Raw genomic sequence first — 20254 nt, 5'->3', positions numbered from 1 at the left:
TGCCTAAAGATCCTCTAGTCTTGTGTGAGAGAAAGTATCTGAGTCCTGCATGTGACACATTCTACTGAAAACGTTTGGACATGTGGAAATGAAAAAGAAACTGCACAGAGGCTGGTATTCTGTCACAAATCATCCTTTATTTACACATGTACAGTACATGGACTCTGACCAGCTAGCTCAAAGGCAGTCCCTAGAGTGAGGAGACTCTCTGAGACTCCTGTTATTTTTAATTAACAAAAATAAACAGAAAGAAACTCAGAAAACAAACAATCACAATAAACAATAAAGAAAAATAAAGAAATCAAAGCAAAGTCTACCTGAAACAAAGGGGAGAGACAAAAAGGAAAACTCTCCTCCTCAGTAGCACATCCCAATAGCAGTAATAAGACACACGCACTGTGTGGTCCAGGCACTTCAGAGGTCAGTCTCCTCCTCTTCCTAACACACAAAAATGGAGAGTCCTTCACACTCTCCCTCAGAGGCAGCTGTCAGACTGAACAGAACCTCTGACAATCCTGTTTATATTTTTTGCTTTTTTTTATTTTCCCCCACACTACCGCCTAATGGCAGTGACACTCCTTTTTTTTCTTGTTCTTCTTTTTCTTTTTTTTTCTTTTTTCTTCCCCCACACTACTGCCTGACAGCACCCATCTCGTGTGTGTGTAACTGTGGGACACAGTGAAAAACAACAAGTGTGTAAATCTTTATTTATATTCCACCACCAGGAAGAAAGAAAACACCTGAGTGGACACTCCTGTTTATATTTTTCTTCCTTTTTCTCCTCCCACACTACCACCTAACTGCGATAGTGCTTGTTTATTCCCCTGCACCCATGTGTGTGTGTGTGTGCAGGTGTGGGACACAGTGAAAGACACAAGGTGTACAAATCTTTATACAATTCCCACCACCAGAAGAAAAGAAAGCACCAAAGTGGCCAGTGACAAGCTGTGCCCTGACATTCCTGTTTATTTTTAATTTTAATTATTTTTTCAAAGCAGAGTCCTTCCACACACTGATCCAGCTCCCTCAGAGCCAGCTCTCAGAGTGAACACAACCCCGACACTCATGTTTATTATTTTTATTCTTTTTTTCATATTTTTTCTTTTTTTCTTTCTTTTTCATTTTTTCCCTTTCTTCCCCACATTCCTGTCTAACTGCAGGAGTGCTTATTTTTTCCCCACACCCATGTTGTGTGTGTGCAGGTGTGAGACACAGTGAAAGACACAAGGTGCACAAATCTTTATTCAATTTCCACCACCAGGCCGAAAAGAAACACCCAAGTGGCCAGTGACAAGCAGTGCCCTTACACTCCTGTTTTTAAAAATGTTTTTTTATGTACTGGCTGTGGGCCAGCCAGTCCCAGAATCAGTCCCCCTTCTCCTGGAACAATCAAGAGGAGAGTCCTTGACACTAGTCCAGTTCCCTCAGAGCCAGCTCTCAGTACGAACAGAACTTTTGATATTCCTTTTTGTTTACAAAGTTATTCTTTATTTACATGTGGAGAGTCCTTGAATCTGATCTAGGTCCTTCAGAGCCAGCTCTCTGAGTGAGCAGAACCTCAGACACTCCTGATTTTTTTCCACACTTTTAATTTTCATTTTTTTATTTTTTTTATTTTTTTCTTCTTTAGAACCTCTGGCTAATCTCCTGGTTTAGTGCTTATTTTTTCCCCAGCACCCATGTTGTGTGTGTGCAAGTGTGAAACACAGTGAAAGATACAAAGTGCACTAATCTTTATTCAATTTCCATCGCCAGGAAGAAAAGAAACATCCAAGTGGCCAGTGACAAGCAGTGCCCTTACACTCCTGTTTTTTTTTAAAACCCCCACACTACTGCCTAACTGCGGTAGTGCTTAGTTTTTCCCCAGCACCCATGTTGTGTGTGTGCAAGTGTGAGACACAGTGAAAGACACAAGGTGCATGAATCTTTATTCAATTTCCATCACCAGGAAGAAAAGAAATACCAAGTGGACAGTGACAAGCAGTGCCCTTACACTCCTGTTTATCTCTGTAAATGAGGGCTCCCTGATTGGCCCAGATTGACAACCCCAATCAAGGATCTCCTAGTCAGTGAGAACCATCTGGCTAACCTTGTTCCAATCACTGGAGGGCACAAATTTGGATCAAGATCCATCAGTTATGTAACCCTTGCTTTTCAACATTTTTTGGGAAATTAAGGAGACAATTTGCCTCCCATTAGGATATTCCTACAGAGAGGATTTAACTTATACTTGGCATTTATTCCAATAGCCATTGACTCTTGGCTCCCTCAATTAAAAGATAGCAAAGCAATGGTTCACAATGTACCAAGAGATCAATGCACCACAGCTGCACTGTTTTAAGACTTTTGACTACACAAGCACAAATCAATACTAATGTAAAAGCATAAGGTGAAGCATTGTCTCTTTATCTCTAGATTTATAATTGAAAAACACTCTAAAGCTCTACAAGTTTGTCTAATCTGTCCATAATATTCACAAAAACACAATTTGGTTGCAGGAATAGGACAGTCAGTCCCTCTGTTATGTCATCAGCATTTGCAATGCAATTCAATATTTTGCAAGTGTTGAAAGGATAAAACTGGCCTTCGTTTGGAACAGGTTCAGTTTTCAAAGGGTTAAATTGGCAACAATAATGAAGGAAGTCCTGGATTCACAATCACTGTTGCTGAAAATAAAATGGCATCACACATCACATGGAAAAAAAAAGGCACAGAATAGAACAGATGGGCTGAAGTGAAAGCTATGGCACATCATATGTCTGGGATTCTCTGCTCACCATGTAACAGAGAAATAATCAAAAAGGGATCCTGGGTCACACTTCGAAGAAATAAAGTTTAATTGCATTTTGGTACGACAAACAAGGGTAGAACTTATACAATTAATGATAAGGTCTTGGGTGGTGTTGTAGAACAGAAATCTAAGGGTCTTTGAAGTTTGCGTCACATAAAACCAGGCTGGTTAAAAAGGCAATTGATATGCTTGACTTCATAGCTCAATCCTTTGAGTGTAGGAGTTGGAAAGTCATGTTGAGATTATACAGGACACTGGTGAGGTGTCTTCTAGTGTACTATGTCCAGAATACTGGTCGTTCTATTATAGGAAGGATGTTATTAAGCTGGAGAGGGTTCAGAAGAGACTTACCAGAATCTTGCCGGGTATGGAAGGCTTGAGTTATAAAGAAAGGCTGGATAGGCTGGGACGCTTTTCACAGGAGCTTGGAAGGTTGAGGGGCAACTTGATAGAAGTTTATAAAATAATGAGAGGGATACAGATCAAGTCAATGGTATTTGTCTTTTCCCTAGGATGGGGGATTTCAAGACTCAGAGGCACATTTTTAAGGTGAGAGGCGAGAGATGTTTTTACCCAGAGGGTAGTTCGTGTGTGAAATGAACTTCCTGAAGAAGTGGTGGATGTGTGGGTACAATTACAAAGTTTAAAAGATATTTGGATAAGTCCATGAATAGGGGAGGTTTGGAGGGACATGGGCCAGAACATGCAGATGGGATGAGTTTAGTTTGGGATTATGTTCAGCATGAACTGGTTGGATTGAAAGGTCTGTTTCGTGCTGTATGACTCTATCACTCTAAGACAGTCTGTGTTTCTGTAAAAGGCTCACAGTAACATACAAAACATTATAGAGCTGAGAGAAGACCACTCAGCCCATCATGCCTGTTGCACTACTGTATATCAATTCTATATAGGTCATTCTCTAGTATTGTATCTATCCTGGCCAAATAATTCAAAACCCTGAGAATTCCTTCCTAACAGGACTGTGGCTAGACCTACACTCCCCTCCCCAAAAAAGTCCCTGCCACTTCCACCTTGGACTGCTGAGGTTCCAGAAGGTGTATGTTTTCAGAAAGGCACTATTCACCATTATTCCAATCAATTTTCCAGCAGTTTTACTTTGGTCCAGGAAATAGAGAGCTGGACTAAAATGTAAGGCAGAGACTAGGCTTTATTCAGCCAAAGGTATTGGTGCAACTGAGAAATACATTGCAAGGTTCACCATAGCCATAACAAGACTGGGTCAAAGCTGATTTTGGCATTATTTCACTCCACTCTGAGGTGGCACAAATTCCTGCATGTGGGTAAATCAGTGAGGGTACCTGGCACTGCAGCTTCCCGATTGTTTGTGCTCAACCAACAGTGTCTTCACAGCAACATCCCAGAATGCTCCTTGGTCATTAGCTGCCTCGACACAGGTTGGCATCGGCAAACCACTGGCTTCACCACCTCATCATGGCTGCTCTCTGGCCAATGTTCAAACTACTTTGGCCCTCCAACACTTTACTTTGGAGCTCTCAGGTACACCTATTGCATGCTTCTGTGAGGTTGTTTTGCACAAAGGGACACACACATGCATCTCCTGCATCTGTCCAGGCTGCCTCTTAGGCCTTCAGCTTGCTTTCTTAATGCTCACTCATTTTGCACTAACGTTGGGGCTACCAGCCTCTGTATGGCTCTCTTTGCTGTTTATTACACAGCATCTATAGTGCTCAGGTAAAGGCTGCCATCCTCTGTGTCTTGCATTTCCGTTCAGCACAAAGAGAGAGGTAGGCAGCAACTCACAGAGGGGAGCACTGAACATTGAAGAAGGTTAACAAGTTGCTGTATGGCAGCAGTCAATATCAATTTCAAACCTGCAGCATATGCCTAGCACTTACACAGCCTAACCACCATTTGTGTTTCAAACAAATGACCAATTATAAAAATCAAAATGGAGCAGACCTTACTGAGGTCAAGGAGAGCACAGTTGGCCAAGACGGCTATCAGATTCCCTTGCCCACGGTCAGTCAAATGCTGGGTCCTACCAGAGTCCAAGGATCCATGCCCTTGCATTCTGGGGATTGTGCTATGGTCAGTCTTGTCAGTCAAATTCAACCAATTCAGGTGGGTCAGTCAAGGTTGCCATGGAGACATCTCTCTGGGGAGTGGGCCATGCTCAGTCAGAGCTGTCATGCAAAGTTAGTTCGGTAGTGGGATATCAGTCTTGGGGTTTAGGTGATAATGGTCAGACTCCTGATGAGGAGGCAGTCCAGGGATCTCTGATGAGGGCAGACAATTCGAGCTCGGGGATGGGATTCATTGCACTTGAGTCACTGGGGGAACAGTGATGGTGAAACACATTCCAAAGCTAGCACAGAAAGGTAAAGCTTCTCAGCTGCCATATTCTCAGACTGAAATGTAAGAAGGTAAGGGCATGGCCAATGATGTGGAAGGGAGTATTTTCTTTGAGGGGTGGTTTTAATGGCAGCATGCTGGTAAAATTTTGCCCCAAACATAGCATGAAACCTTTGGTTTTGAAAGCTACAATTGGATAAAACTTCTGTGCTCCTTGTGTGGGGATGACAATGACTTCCTTATGAAGGTCTCCAATGCCACAGAATGAGGGTACAACACGAGGCTTCATTGTGATGGGTGTGTGGCCTGAGAGATTCGCTCCATAAACTTGTGCTATCTTGCTGATGTTCCCTGGGGGTGTTTTGTCAGTGGACCTAACACGGAGGTTGCTGTGATTTGGGTTCTGAATGTCCCTGTTAAGGATGTTTTAATGTCTAAAGCTATCTTCAGGCAGGAGTTGGTTGTTTGTGAGATATGACACAGGAGCAAGACAGTTTAAGAGTGCAAGTGAAGATATATTTACAGAAGTGTAAGGTTGTTTACAGCTCTGTGTTACCAGTGCTACCTCTTGTTAACTTTTGTTTGAGCAGCGTGTGTCTGATTTATTTGCTTACTTACTGAGACTTGCTTAGCACTAATAATGAGATGTGTTTTATGATCATTGAAACACAAAATATAACAATGCAATTCTATGAAACTGTCTTTCCCTCTAATTTCCCAAGTAACCTTACAGTTTTTAAATTACTGTGTTCTCAACAGGTTTGTATTCTGCTTTGGAAGTGCATGATAGTAAAGAGGTTTGTACTACCCCGATTACAGTTGGCCAAATGGAGGTTGGGGCTGCTCTTCTCTCTCTCTCTCCCTTGGTTTCTGCTCCTCATGCTGACATTGTCTCTGAAGTGTCAGCCCCTCTGATTCAAGTGGCCCCTTTAAATACAGTTCTCCGGGTCATCCCCAACTACAGTGGCTTACTATAGTTTACTATGTCGGCATGGAAACTGACACACAGATTCCTCCCATGTAGTCACAGCAGTTTGATACAGCAATGTAATTAATTAACATTATTCAGTCACTCCATGTTAATGAGTTTTTGCCTCAGGAAAAGCTGTTACAAAAGGCAGTATTGGATATTGTAATTTCTCTATTAATTGAGCCAACCCTAAAATCTGGGCTGTATCAAAAACAGTTCTAGCAGAACTCTAATGTATTCTTCCATCTGAAACCTCATAGTATTGTCTCATCAATATCTATTCAATATAGTCAATCAAGGCTTGTATATCTGTCTGGCTTGATCCAATTTGACGGTGAATTCTGCAACCTTTCTGGCTTACTACTTTAGTTCTCTTCCCAGCATGCCATTCAGTTGGCCAATTTTTCCAGCATGTCATTCAATTGGCCAATGTTGGTTTTAGTGTCCCAAAGGAGCTATTATTTTATTTCACTACCGACATTTCCCTCTTTTTAAACCAATGAGTTCTTTATGAATTTGGTTTAAAATTTAGATTGCTGTTGACAGGACGTCCCCTTTGAAGAATACATAAGGAAAGGGGTTAAAAGCCATTTTTAGCTCTGGTCTGTGTTTGTTAGTTGCTGATACCCTCGTGTCAATGTGAACTAGTGTGCTATGAGGGTCACAGCTCTGAGAACAACCATTTAAACACCCCTGCAATGCAAGTGAATCAAGGGATAACATTCTCTCTCACTCTCAATATTGCCAGTCAGGCACTGCTGAAGGGAATCAAAGAGTTCCAATCAACCGACAAAGCCAAGAATCTTGAAATTGACTGTTCACCAACTAATGTCAACATGACAAGGAACATTCATGCAATGGCCACCATGATGTTCAACTCTCTGTTCTTCATGACCACTTCAGAGTTGAGCTGTAATATAATTTCTTAACCTTTATCTTATTGACTTACAGTGCTTATTTTGAACTTATGTATATGTTTGTTGTGTTATAATTTCATATCTCATTTAGTAATTACATTAGTAAATTCAATTTTTTGGTTAATTCAAAAAAGTTAGTTTAGCCCCTTTCAAAGCTTAAGTATGTTTCTGGTGAGATTATGGTATTTGCAAGTGAAGGAATCGTTTTGAAATTAACCTTGTAGGGACTAACTGAGGGGAGCCAATTTGTGCTGGAACTGTATAAACTGAGGAATCTCACCAGGGGATGCATCATAATAGCAGAAAATCTATGGATAAGTAAAAATGTCTGAGACATTGAAAGACAAGTAGAAATATGAGAGAATACTACACTTTATTTTGGGTATTGGGAACCAGTGATGCATGGGAGCAAGAAAATCCCTGGTAACTAGTCTCTGTCGAGCGAATGATGATCAATCCTAGTTCTTGCCAGGCATAGAATCAATGTGTGATTATTGTCCTGAAGAGGAGGTAACCCCAAGTCTCTTTCGGACTGAGACTGTTCCAAATATCAGATCCTTGGGTTGAAAGTTGCCTCTGAGTCAAACCCAAACAGCAAGGTTTGAATCCAACATCGGAGTTAGACAAGCTTTGCATGATCCACTGAAACCACATATTGACTAACTGTCCAGCCGACATCGGAAATTGGAGGAGTATGCTATTATTGGCGATAGGGATCCTTCCTATTGTACTCTGGGTAATTTTGCAGGGCAATGCTTTAATCGGTCAAATATTGCAGATGCTGGACATTTGAAATAAAAACAGAAAGTGCTGGAGAAACTCAACAGGTCTGGCAGTGTCTATGGAGAGAGAAAAACAGTGTTAATGTTTAGAGTGTAATATGACTCTTCTTCAGAATTACAAGGATTGAAAAATATTTTACATTTTATTCAGCTTTGAAGAAGTTTTGTAGAAGGGTCACATTGGATCAAAATATTAACTGTGTTTTGCTCTCCAAAGATATTCTGCTGAGTTTCTTCAGTATTCTCTGGTTTAATGGATAGGGTGGTCTTGACTTGGCTTACTACATAGTTTTATTTTGTGGGCACTTTTGGAATTCCCTTCAGTTAACCTAATCTAAGGCAATTAGTTTCAGGTTGGGGAGGAAGTGTCCTTTCCCTATGGGACACCTTTGAGGATTCTATGGGAAGCTAGTGGTGTAATGGTAATTCACTGAACTAGAAACCCATATAGAAGGGTGGGAACCAACACCACAAGCTTGGTGTCGGATTTGATGTTGTTGTCTTCAAAGATCCTCTTCCCCACGTGGCTGAGTAATGGTAATGTCGCTCGACTAGAAACCCAGAATCCCAGCCTAATGATCTGAGAAAATGGGTTTGAATCCCACCGTGGCAGATGTGGAGTTTGAATTCAATTAGAAACCAACTCTAGAATCAGAAGATGATCTAATGGTGACTGCCTAACCACCGTCAACTGCCACTAGAAACCCATGTGGGTCACTAAAGTCCTTTAGGGAAGGAAATCTGCCATCCTTACCCAGTCTGGCCTGGATGTGACTTTAAACCCCCAGCAATGTGGTTGACTCTGAACTGCCCTCTGTAATGGCTTGACAAGCCCAAGGCCAGTTAGAGATGATCAATAAATGCCAGCTTAGGCAACAATGTCAAACAAACAAATAAAAAGACTCAGGGCTGGAGACACTTAAAGACCACACTGAGCTTTTGCCAACATCAGACTCCCCACGGAACCCTAAAAGTTTCCACATTTTAAATCCTTCCTTAGTTTTGTCCCACCCTGTCTCAGGAATCTGCTTAAATCACATTTCCTCACTCTGACCTTCTCTTCTCCCGACTATAGATTGCAGCTTCTCCATCATCTTTGTGTTAATTCCCCATCAGAGATTAATCTTTCAGTCTGTAAGACCACTTACCTCAAGTATTCCCTTCCAAATCCACTTACCTCACCGTTTCTCTTCTTCAAAATTCTCCTAAAGGTTTCTGTAATTATCTGATGGGCTAATACCTCCATCAAAGCAGTGGACTGTGGAATGTCATAAGAATGTATTACGTTCCCATCTGTTAATATTGCTGCAGGTAATTTCTAGCCTCATCGCTCTGGCAGTGGTAAACATATTGTCATCTGCTGAGGCTGTTAGCAGTGAATTTCTTCCCTAAACCTCTCTGTCTCTATTCCTCACTTTACCCCTTTAAGATGCTGATTGAAATCTACCTTGCTGGGTCAGCTGGTGATCATTCATCCTAATAGCTCCTTATGTGCAATATTCATTTTTTAATGCCTTGTGAAGCTTCTGAGAATGTTTGCTATCTTAAAAGTGCTCCATAAAAGTAAGTTGTTGTTATGTTTGGCTGTGCCTTCGCTATCCCTCCATATAAAACACCTAACCATCTTTCCCCTGAAACATTCAGCCGAGCGCTATAGCAATGCAATTTATGGCTCTTCATTGTTGACTCAGTTTCAATCTTGCATGCACAAGTGGGTCCAAATTCACTTGTAGATTTTTTTTTGTTCCATTTAGATTTTTGGAATTTGGTGACAAATGTTATTAAAAGGATTTAAGGTTTCTCCTTTTTGGAAGACTCCCCAAACTTCAGAATTCCCAAATTGGTCTATTCCTTAAAGTTAAAAATCACACAACACCAGGTTATAGTCTAAGAGGTTTATTTGGAAGCACTAGCTTTTGGAGCGCCGCTCTTTCATCAGGTGGTTGTGATGAAGGGACAGTGCTCCGAAAGCTAGTGCGTTCAAATAAACCGGTTGGACTATAACCTGGTGCTGTGTGATTTTTAACTTTGTACAACCCTGTCCAACACTGGCACCTCCAAGTCATTAAAATGACTAGCCTTGCTTCCAGATCAATGGTCACGTTCTTGCTGAGCGATAGTGTGAATAACTTTGATAGTGTATGACTGATTGTTTCTGGCACAGATATTCTAAAGGAGTTACCTTGCCAGGAAATGTGATAGTTGGATTGACTACAGAATGTGAATTACTCTGGACATTTTAAGAGTTTATCCAGACTCCACTGTAATTTAAGTACTCCACTAACTGAGAGGACAAAGATAACGGGGTGAAGTTGAGCTTGGCCAGCTGGGTATGAGGGGCAATTGGTGAATCAAACGCTGACTTTTCATTCAGCCCAAGGTTCTCCCTAATGAATTTCACAGAATAATTATTCAAACACTTTTTGGAGACTTCTTAGTCTCAATGTCGCTTTTACTCATGAAATTAAAAGTCTTGGCAATATTTTTGAATTCAATGAAAATAGATCATCTGCTGTTTCGTTAGCAGCCTCTTTTGGATTGCTGACGTTGATTGAGTTCACCCCCAGTGAGTTAATTATTGTAACATATTCAGATCGGAAAATGTGAAAGCTGTACAGAAACTGACTGCTGCTACATTAACCCATTCTATTTATCCCAATCTCAGACCTAACTGCATAATTTCACTGGTTTCATTTCATTGCATTTCAAGCAATTGATTTGATAACTAACAAATCCCAGCACCAGAGATAAATGGCAAAGCAGTTCAGGCTGATTTAGATGCAGAAAGGATTGGTTCTTTAAAGAAATGTCAGCATGTCCATTTGAAAGGACACTACCCAAAGCTCCCCTTTAGGTGCCAGCTTGGCAGTCTTTTAGAAGCTGCAGCAAATAGACTTACAGCTGGTGTCAGTTCCTAAAAAGGAAAGGAAAAGCGAATGGTTTCTTCAGATAACGAAATACTAGATAATCTGGGAATGATTACCAGGGAGTAATCTCTTCAAGGATTCATACATAGTTTGAAACGTTTATATTGAATGTCAAGACAGTTCCACTTATCTTGTTTTTAATAACATACCCTAGCAGGTCTTCAAGAACATTCCTCATGTTAAGTCAAGGCATGCTATTTAACATGGTCACAACATACCATTCATGATTCGACAACAACAACAATCTATTTATAAAGCACTTTCAACATAATCAAACACCCCAAGTCCCATTTTCAGAAGCATTAGAAGATATACGCATAAATAGCTATTAGCGTAGGTAACCAAAAGCACATTCAAAGAGACAGTTCTTAAGGAGTGTCTCAAACGCAGCGAGAAAGAGAAAAATGGAGCAGTGAAGAATGTTTATCAGATTTGCAGAACTTACATTAAAGGAAAGCATGTTTGTCAATGATGGGGAGGTGGATATCAAGGATTCTCAAGAGGCCAAAATTGGAGGAACACAGAGGGCAGTTGTGTTTTGGGAAGGTTCTGGTGATAGGGAGAGGTGGGGCCACAGAATGATTTGAACACAATATTGGGAATATTAAACAAAGTCAATTTTAACCTTCAGTGCTCCTGGACCAGGAGTTATAAAAGGCCAGCAAACACAAGAGGGGATAGGTAAAACATCACTAGGTCACCTTAGCTATTTGAAAATGCTCTCTGCCCACATCCACTGAATCCAGAGACAATGACAGTCAGCGAGTCTGTCTCAAGAGATAGCTGTATCGTTCCAATGTCTGGAGGAGGCAAGGTTGGAAATGGGTGGACGTGTGATTTGCTGGCATTGGCTGGTGGGCTGGTTTGCTAATTATGGTGATGACAACATATCTGCAAGTGCCAGGTATCCAATTACAGGATTTCTTAAGAGCACAGCACAAATACCAACTGAAATATTTCAGTCATCAGTTGGACTTTTCCCAACCCCTACTGAGGAAGTGTTCTCCATCTTGAGATTCCTTCTCTTTCCCATCTACTTGGGCCCCTCCTGCCTTCGATAGTAAAATGTCTCAGGGCTGAAGGGCCTCCTATTGGCCTTCTGGTCTTGGGAGCCCATCACCTTCAATTGGAGGGCTCGCGTGTAAAATTCATGTACAGTATCTGACGCCAAAGCCACACAATATCCTGACCAAGAGACACAGCTAATGCTGAGGTTCCGACCCTGCAAAGGCATTCTGCCCCATGTGTGCTGAAATTAATTTTCAAATATTTTTCAACCTTTCTAAACTTTATGTGTGCAAAGTATTTGAGTCACTAATAAGGTAAATCCAAAATGGGAACACAAAATGGAGTTTGTGGTTTAATGCAGCACCACATTAGACTTGATTACCAGTGAGGTGGATGTATAATTGCGAAATGTATCTATGAGTAGGTTTGGTTGTGTTCAAGCCCTCCAGGAGAATGCACCATCACTAGTGGGAGACCTCTCAGACGTAGGAACAGATAAAAGTAAAAAGCAGGCTTATTTCTTTTTTAATTCTTTCATGGGTTCTGGACTTTTGTTGTCCGTTTCTAATTGCTCTTGAACTGGGTGGCTTGTTGGACCATTTCAGAGAGCAGTTAACAGTTAACCACATTGTTGAGGATCTTGAGTCATGTCTAAAGCAGAACAGGCAAGGATCTCTCTAAAGGGTATTAGTGATATATTTTTACAGTTGTTGACAGTTTTCTGGTCACCATCACTGAGACTAAGTTTTAATTCCTGCAACTGCTATGATGTAAACAGAAAATATTGAAGAAACTCAGCAGATCTGGTAGCATTTGTAGAGAGAGAAACAGAGTTAACCTTTTGAATCTAGTAAGACTCTGCTTCTGAACCCAAAAAACAGTCAAATTGGGCTCAAAAGTTTAACTCTGTTTCTCTCTTCACAGATGCTGCCAGACCTACTGTGTTTCTCTAGCATTTTCTGTTGCTATGCTCAGAATTATTAGCTTGGTTCTGACACCTAAGACATTATCATTACACTCCACAATCTCCCATTCATTAAGACTATCCAAAGTATAGCCCAACAGGAAGGTGACTCAAAGCTACATGCTGCAAAATGCCAGTTAATCAGTTTTATATTTATTGCTGGCTACAGGAACTGGTCACTCAGCCTCTCAAGCCTGTTTCATATCCAACTTGGTTATGGCTTATCTATATCTTAAGTCCATTCACTCAGGTTCTGCAATAACAACAGCAGAAATCTAACAATCTCAGTTTTGATATTTTCAATAGGCTTTAGGTCGGCCATGCACCAGTGCTCACAGGCCTTCTCTACTTTGAGAACTGAGTTGATACCATTCATTTGGACAACAGTTTCATGTTGTTCACTGATAAAGAAAACCACTGGTGGAGTTGACTGGTGCATTAGTCATGTACGGGTTGTTCTGCTATAATGCATGCTATGCCAACGCAAGTTCACTGTAACGCTATTGATAAATTGGGTCACTGTTTCTAAAGAGTGAACTTTTAAAATGTGTGTTGGCTGTAATGCGATTATATCGCCAACACTTTAAGCACTGTTTCTAAAGTGCAATTTTTCTATAATCAGTGTTGCACATGAATACAACCATTACGTTGTACAAGAGCCAATTATAAGTGATACGTAACTAGGAGCACTAACTGGGGATGAACTTCAGTTGAAAACAATACAAACTTGCCAACTACTGTCTGTACAATGTCTAAGCTGTATGCTGGTTCCAAGACCATGGTTACATTATTTTCCCATTGAACTGGAGGAAGATGGAGCAGTTATATCTGGGGAGGGTGTGGTTTCCATGGTAATGCCACTGATTAATAATCCAGCAACCCTGCCTAGTGTTTTGGGGATAAGGATTGAATCCCACTGAGGGAGAAGGTAAAATTTGAATAAGAAACTAGGCTTACACTATCAATAGCTGCACAAAAAATATCTACTTCACTAATGTTCTTTAGGAGAGGAAATCTGCCATCCTTACCTGGTCCAGTCTACATACAACTCCACACGCAGCAATGTGATTGACCCTTAACTGTCCTCTGGACAATTAATGATGGACAGTAAATCTTGACCTAGCTGGTGATTCCCACATCCCAATAATGTTTTTTTGTAAATGGAAAAAAAAACTGCTGCTCTGCATTTTGCCTTCCATCATGTCAAATAGAGTCATAGAGATGTACAGCATGGAAACAGACCCTTCGGTCCAACTCGTCCATGCCAACCAGATATCCCAACCCAATCTAGTCTAACCTGTCAGCACCCGGCCTATATCCCTCCAAACCCTTGCTATTCATATACCCATCCAGATGCCTTTTAAATGTTGCAATTGTGCAAGCCTCCACCACTTCCTCTAGCAGCTCATTCCATACACGTACCACCCTCTGCCCCTTAGGACTCTTTTATATCTTTCCCCTATCATCCTAAACCTATGCCCTCTAGTTCTGGACTCCCTCACCCCAAGGAAAAGATTTTGTCTATTTATCCTATCCATGCCCCTCATGATTTTACAAACCTCTTCAAGGTCACCCCTCAGCCTCCGACGCTCCAGGGAAAACAGCCCCACCCTATTCGGCCTTTCCCTATAGTTCAAATCCTCCAACCCTGGCAACATCCTTGTAATTCTTTTCTGAACACTTCCAAGTTTCACAACATCCTTCTGGTAGGAAGGAGATGAGAATTGCATGCAATATTCCAAAAGTGGCCTCACCAACATCCTGTACAGCGGCAACATAACCTTCCAACTCCTGTACTCAATACTCTGACCAATAAAGGAAAGCAAACCTAACGCCTTCTTCACTATCCTATCTACCTACAACTCCACATTCAAGGAGCTATGAACCTGCACTCCAAGGTCTCTTTGTTCAGCAACCTTACTGTTAAGTGTATAAGTCATTGAACATGTTCAGATGCTGGGGCTTGTTTTTCTTTTGCAGAGTGTTGGTGACACTGGGAGAACACACCAGCTGCCAGCACTGAAAGAAACATCAAAGTTTCTGCAAATGGTTAACACTGCTTTCATTAGAAGCTGGATGGTGCACTGAGTGTTGGATCAGCCCTGTTTCCCTTGAGGATTACTTGGCTGCCTGAAGGGGCTTGAGAAGAATTTCCAGCAGTATTTGATAAATCGGTCAAAGATTTTTTTTCTCTACTTTTCTAGTCCCTTTCGAATGCCTGTGTGCGAGGGTGGGTCAGTGATATAATGTCTAACTTACACAGTTGCAATGCAGGGTAGGCTTGAAGGGCCATTTACTTCTTCCTTCTCATCTTTCATGTTCTACGTATTTGCATTTTGTCCCACCCTACAGATGATTTACTGCAAGAGCAAAGGAGCTGTGAGAAATGGAAGATTACAGTTAAGTTAGTCTTTGATTGATGGTGTCTGGTCTCGCCCTGTGGCTTCCTGAATTAATCTGATGATTTTAAGCTGAAATGAGAGACCTGTAATGCAAAGGGTTCACACAAGTTGAACTTAAAAACAGGAATAAATTAACTACTTTGGCTATTTGATGACTTGCATCTTGTTTCAGAACCTGCTCCTTGGACTCATGGAGAACTGATGAACCTATTGGATCTTCATGCAAATGACTCCTGGCAAACCTTTGTTCAGACAGTAATACGCCCGTCTTGCCATCTGGCTCTTCAGAATTCCAACATATTTTCCAAAGCAGCTGTTGTGTTCCACATGCTGTACTGTGGGTCAACATTTCTGAGGTCCACGTAGTCTAATTTGGATGGGGGAGGCTTTTGTGATACAATGGGAAGTTGATAGTGACCATTAAGTTTTGATCTTCTCTTCTGGATGGTATGAATCATGGAGACTGGCAATCTGGAAACCCCATAGTCTTCAGATGTTGATCCATTCTTAGGAATGTGTGAGTTCCTCACAGAGTTGGGAGGTATCTTCCCCTATGTTTACAATTAATTAAGAATTCTCCAGGAGACATGGTACTATTTGTAATCCAAATGCCACTCTTACCAGCCCTCTTATCAGCTTGTTTGTTTCCAATTTTGAGAGGTACTGGTATTGCCTGACAATTCATAATATGACATTCTTTTTATCATAATATGACATGCCTGTACCAAGAACTGTGGATGCTGAATACCTGAAAGAGAAACACAAATTGCTGGAGAAACCCAGCAGGTCTGACAGCAATTGTGGACAGAAAGCATTGTCAACATTTTGGGTCCAATGATCCTTCTTCAGTTCTGACAACAACCAGCAGAAAGTGGCTGAGGGGAAGAAAAAGCGAGTAGATAAGTGGCGATGCCCAGCCAGATTTCCCCACATCCCATAATAGAATTTTTAAAATGACCTGGTAAACCCCACTCTTGTGGTTAACCTACACCAGCAGCATTGAAAATGTCATGAGAATGACATTATTGTCTTTACTGATTACAATAGCTATTATAACCTGCTGAAAGATGGGACTGAAAACATGAAGGAAGGCATTGACGAAAATAGGAAAACAAATGGTGAGCTACATTCAGGATGTGAGAAGATGAAGCGATGGGAAGTGAAATAAGACAGATTATGATGGTACCTTTCCCTTTTCGCTTGTCAAGGATTTTAAAGTCTTCTCTGTCATTGACAACCAGGCTATTGGCTTATAACTCATCCCTGTTCCTTCCTTCAGTGAACTATGTTGGCAGAAAATGGGAATAAGGTCTGTAAAACAGTCAGGATAGATCTGGAATATTATAGTTTGAAAGACTTCAGAGGATACCTAACCTTACCATTTGGATTCACGTTCTACAAAGTTAGATAGCCTTTCACAAGTAGCTGAGAGAGATTCACAACATGCCACACCCAGTTGGTACAAACTATGACATGGTTGGTTGCACAAGAAATTACAGCTGAATGAGACAATTTTAGTCCATCTGCATCAGCCACCCAGCATTACTTCACAGACAACTTATTGAATTCTCTCTTGAATGATTCCTGGATTAACAAAGAGAGAAGTGAAAGAATTGACATGTACTAATTATAATTTTCCAAAATCTGTCAGATTCATGACTTGTGTTTTTATGTTAGAAAGCGCCCAGGTGATCCAAAAGACCCAGACCCTGGAGTGGGGAATAGGATCTCTTGCCTGGAGCAAAGTGTAACTCTGAGAATTTTGGGGCCAGCACGTTTTGTCCAGTGTGCTCCAGCAATCACTCTTTGTTAAGGATGTAATTTAAAAACAGCAAATGTAATTTATAAGGTGCCTTTAATGTCACACTTCACAGCAGCCTAATGAAACAAGAAAAGGAGAAAGCTATCTCCAATTCTGTTTTGTTCTTTCATGGAGGTGGGTGTTACTGGAAAGGCATTTCCCTCCCATCCCTTGAACTGAATTTCCATTTAAGAGGGTCGTAAACAAGGGATCTCAAACCACAGGTAGGCCAGACTGAGAAAGGGCCACAGATTTCTTTCCCTAAAGGACGTAAGTGAACTAGACGGATTTTCCAACTATCAGTAGGAGGTGTCACAGTCACAATTACTGAGACTGTATTCCAGATTTACCAATGGGAGGCAAAGACTTGGTGGTATTATTACTGGATTGTTAATCCAGAGATCCATGTGATGTCCCTGGGGCCCCCAGGTTCGAATCCTGCTTATGGCAGATGGTGGAATTTGAATTCAATTGAAAAACAAAATCTGGAATGCGGATTCTAAATGATGACCTTGAATCCATTGTCAATTATCAAGGAAAGGCCCATCTGATTCACTTATGTCCTTTAGGGAAGGAAACTGCCATCCTTACCTGGTCTGGCCTACATGTAACTCCAGACCCACAGCAATGTGGTTGACTCTTAACTGGCCTCTGGGCAATTAGGGATGGGCAGTAAATGCTGGCCTAGCCAGTGATGCCCTCATCCCATGAATGAATTTTTATAAATTTAAATTCTACTCAGTGGTGGAATCCGTGTCCCCAGGGTGTTAGTCTTGGCTGCTGGTTATACGAGTGCAGTTAGAAGGCTACGACACCCACCACACCTCTCTGGACTGACACTTAATGCTGCTTAGTCCTCAAATCGATCAAACATTTTCCAAGGCGCAGAATCCCTTCCGTCAACAACTACAATTTGGTTTGACCTCACCTTTTGTTTACTTAACAACAATTTGGCTTGGTGACCTTATAAAGCATGCAGTTACATCCTATCAGGAGATTAACACATCGAACTTTACCTGGTGTAACACTCCTGCCCTTATCAAGCAGTACGTTGTTTAACTTCCTGGGACCTGGGAGATAAGCGAACATTTGAAAAAAAAATGAATGAGACACCGTGAGGAGAATCATGTGCAATTGTACTTGTACGATATGAGAGCAAGGAGAAATGGATTCAGGAAAGGACAATGCAGATGATTACAGATTTTTGGTCATTGTGCTATTTTCAATAGTAAGAGGATTGAAAGGATACATGAGCCAAGCTTTTAAATAATGAAAGGAATCAATAATGTCGATATTGAGTGCTGCTTCTATAAAACCAACAGAGGAAAGTCAGAAGGTGCGTTTTAAGTTAAAATAGACACGTGCTGAATTTAACTTAATGAATAGTGTCTTCACATTTACTGAGTCTCATTGATTTTGGAATGGATTGCCTTTCTGCTGTGGCCGAGCTGGTTCACCTTTAATATGTTCTTAAGAGACGCTTTTTGCTTCCTGGGTCGGTGGGAGTAAAACCAGGTCAGATCCTCCTAAGAATAGTGTTGTCAAAATGAGCTATTCCTACTTCAGGAGTTTTTAATTGATTCCTATATCAATCTATTTTCACTGGATTATTGTTTAAAACGGCATATAATTTTGAAAACTCAACTAAAGTCCAGAAAGAGATACAGACTTACATTTTACATTGAACCTGACCAAATCCTCTGGTTCCAAAGTATTCCACTGCCAATGATCACAGTCTTTTGGAATGCAGTCATTATCGTTTGTCCAGGAGAACCTGGCAACAAATTTTCATACATTAAGCTCTCAAAAACTTCAATAAAGTCTGTATATTGTTTAAGAGTTAAATGTCGGTGCCTGCATTACATTATTAATTGTGATTAGATGGTTCTGCATGAACATATCTTTTAAGAAATTTATTTGGGTATCTTTACCCTCTGATCTGCTAGGACCGTTTCAAAGGGCAATTAAGAGTCAAACACACAGCTATGGGCTAGACCTGCAGATTTTCCTAAAGAACATTATTGGACCAGATGGGTTGTTACAATTGGCAATGGTTACAATTAGGCTACTGATTTTTATTTCACCATCTACCATAGTCCAACAATATGTAGGTTAGGTGGATTAGCCATGGGAATTGCAGGGTCACACGCATAAGGTAGGGAGTTGGGTCTGGGCGAGATGCTTTTCGGAGGGTTGGTGTTGGCAAAATGGCTTCAACACTATAGGGATTCTATCATTTTATAGTGGGACTTTACCCACGTCTCCACAGCATTAGTCTGGTACCCTAGGCTGCTCGCCGAGTGACCATAGCACTATTGGTTAATATAACATTAGCACCACTATGCTCTCCAACTGGTTTTGGAGTGTGCGGCTGATTTAGTTAAGTGTGTGGTTACTTGAGAAGGTGACTTCTGCATGGCATAAATTTTTCTCGATGATTCTTTTACAACTCATCATCAAAAAATGAAACAAGTGCCTCCAAATGACTCCAAGCTGCTGCTTGTAAAGAACACACTTTGTTGGTAGTTTGTGTCTGGATGGTACCTCCACGTGTAATTGTACCAGCCTCCACCACTTCCTCTGGCAGCTCATTCCATTCACGTACCAACCTCTACAATAAAACGTTGCCCTTTAGGTCTCTTTTATATCTTTCCCCTCTCACCCTAAATCTACGCCCCTTAGTTCTGGACCTCCCCAACCCAGTGAAAAGACTTTGCCTATTTATCCTATCCATGCCCCTCATGATTTTGTAAACCCCTCAGCTCACCAGATTTAATACTTTTAAGTGGTCAATGAATGGTCACTTAATGGTCTCAGCACACCCTGATCACCCGCCTGATGACTTGGAAACTCAGGCTGACCTGCCAGGTAAGTCGGATAATCTCCAAATGCCAAATCTGGGGGCAATTGAAGGCATGGAGGATAGGCAAGGATGGTGCCCTCTGAAAGCCAACCCTCTGCCCTTGTCACTAATCTCCGGACCGCTCCCCTTTCATTACAACCATATTCCTGTGGTCATTGCTGGATCTCCTCCAGGGTGGGCCTAAGCATCCTTTAGGACCCAGAGCTGCTGACCTCTGATTGGCCGGCAGATCTTGCGATCCGGCACGCCACCATCAAGTCACCTGATAGGCTGAGAAAATTACCCACAGGCTACTTTAAATGAGCTAGCTGGTGGGTAAGAGGCTGAACGATCTGGGTGGGTCAGGTCGGTGTGTTGGTTAGTACCTAACAAACGTGTCCTGGCATTTCTACAAATGTTGGGATAACCCTAGCCACATACACACACACAGACACACACATACACACACAGAGAGACACACACACAGACACACACACATAGACACACACACACACA

General features: G+C 41.4%; 1 long non-coding RNA gene across 1 annotated transcript; it reads right to left on the bottom strand.

The window, feature by feature from the left end:
• Positions 1-566: 566 nt before the first annotated feature.
• On the bottom strand, positions 567-18661 carry LOC122563548. Its single transcript, XR_006315648.1, has 3 exons — positions 18570-18661; positions 17913-17966; positions 567-666 (listed from the first exon to the last, which is right to left on the bottom strand). It is a non-coding gene; the product is annotated as an uncharacterized LOC122563548 (long non-coding RNA).
• Between the last annotated feature and the right edge of the window lie 1593 nt (positions 18662-20254).

Source organism: Chiloscyllium plagiosum, chromosome 27 (genome assembly GCF_004010195.1).
Source record: "Chiloscyllium plagiosum isolate BGI_BamShark_2017 chromosome 27, ASM401019v2, whole genome shotgun sequence".
NCBI lineage: Eukaryota > Metazoa > Chordata > Chondrichthyes > Orectolobiformes > Hemiscylliidae > Chiloscyllium > Chiloscyllium plagiosum.
This window is presented reverse-complemented; position numbering and strand designations above follow the sequence as displayed.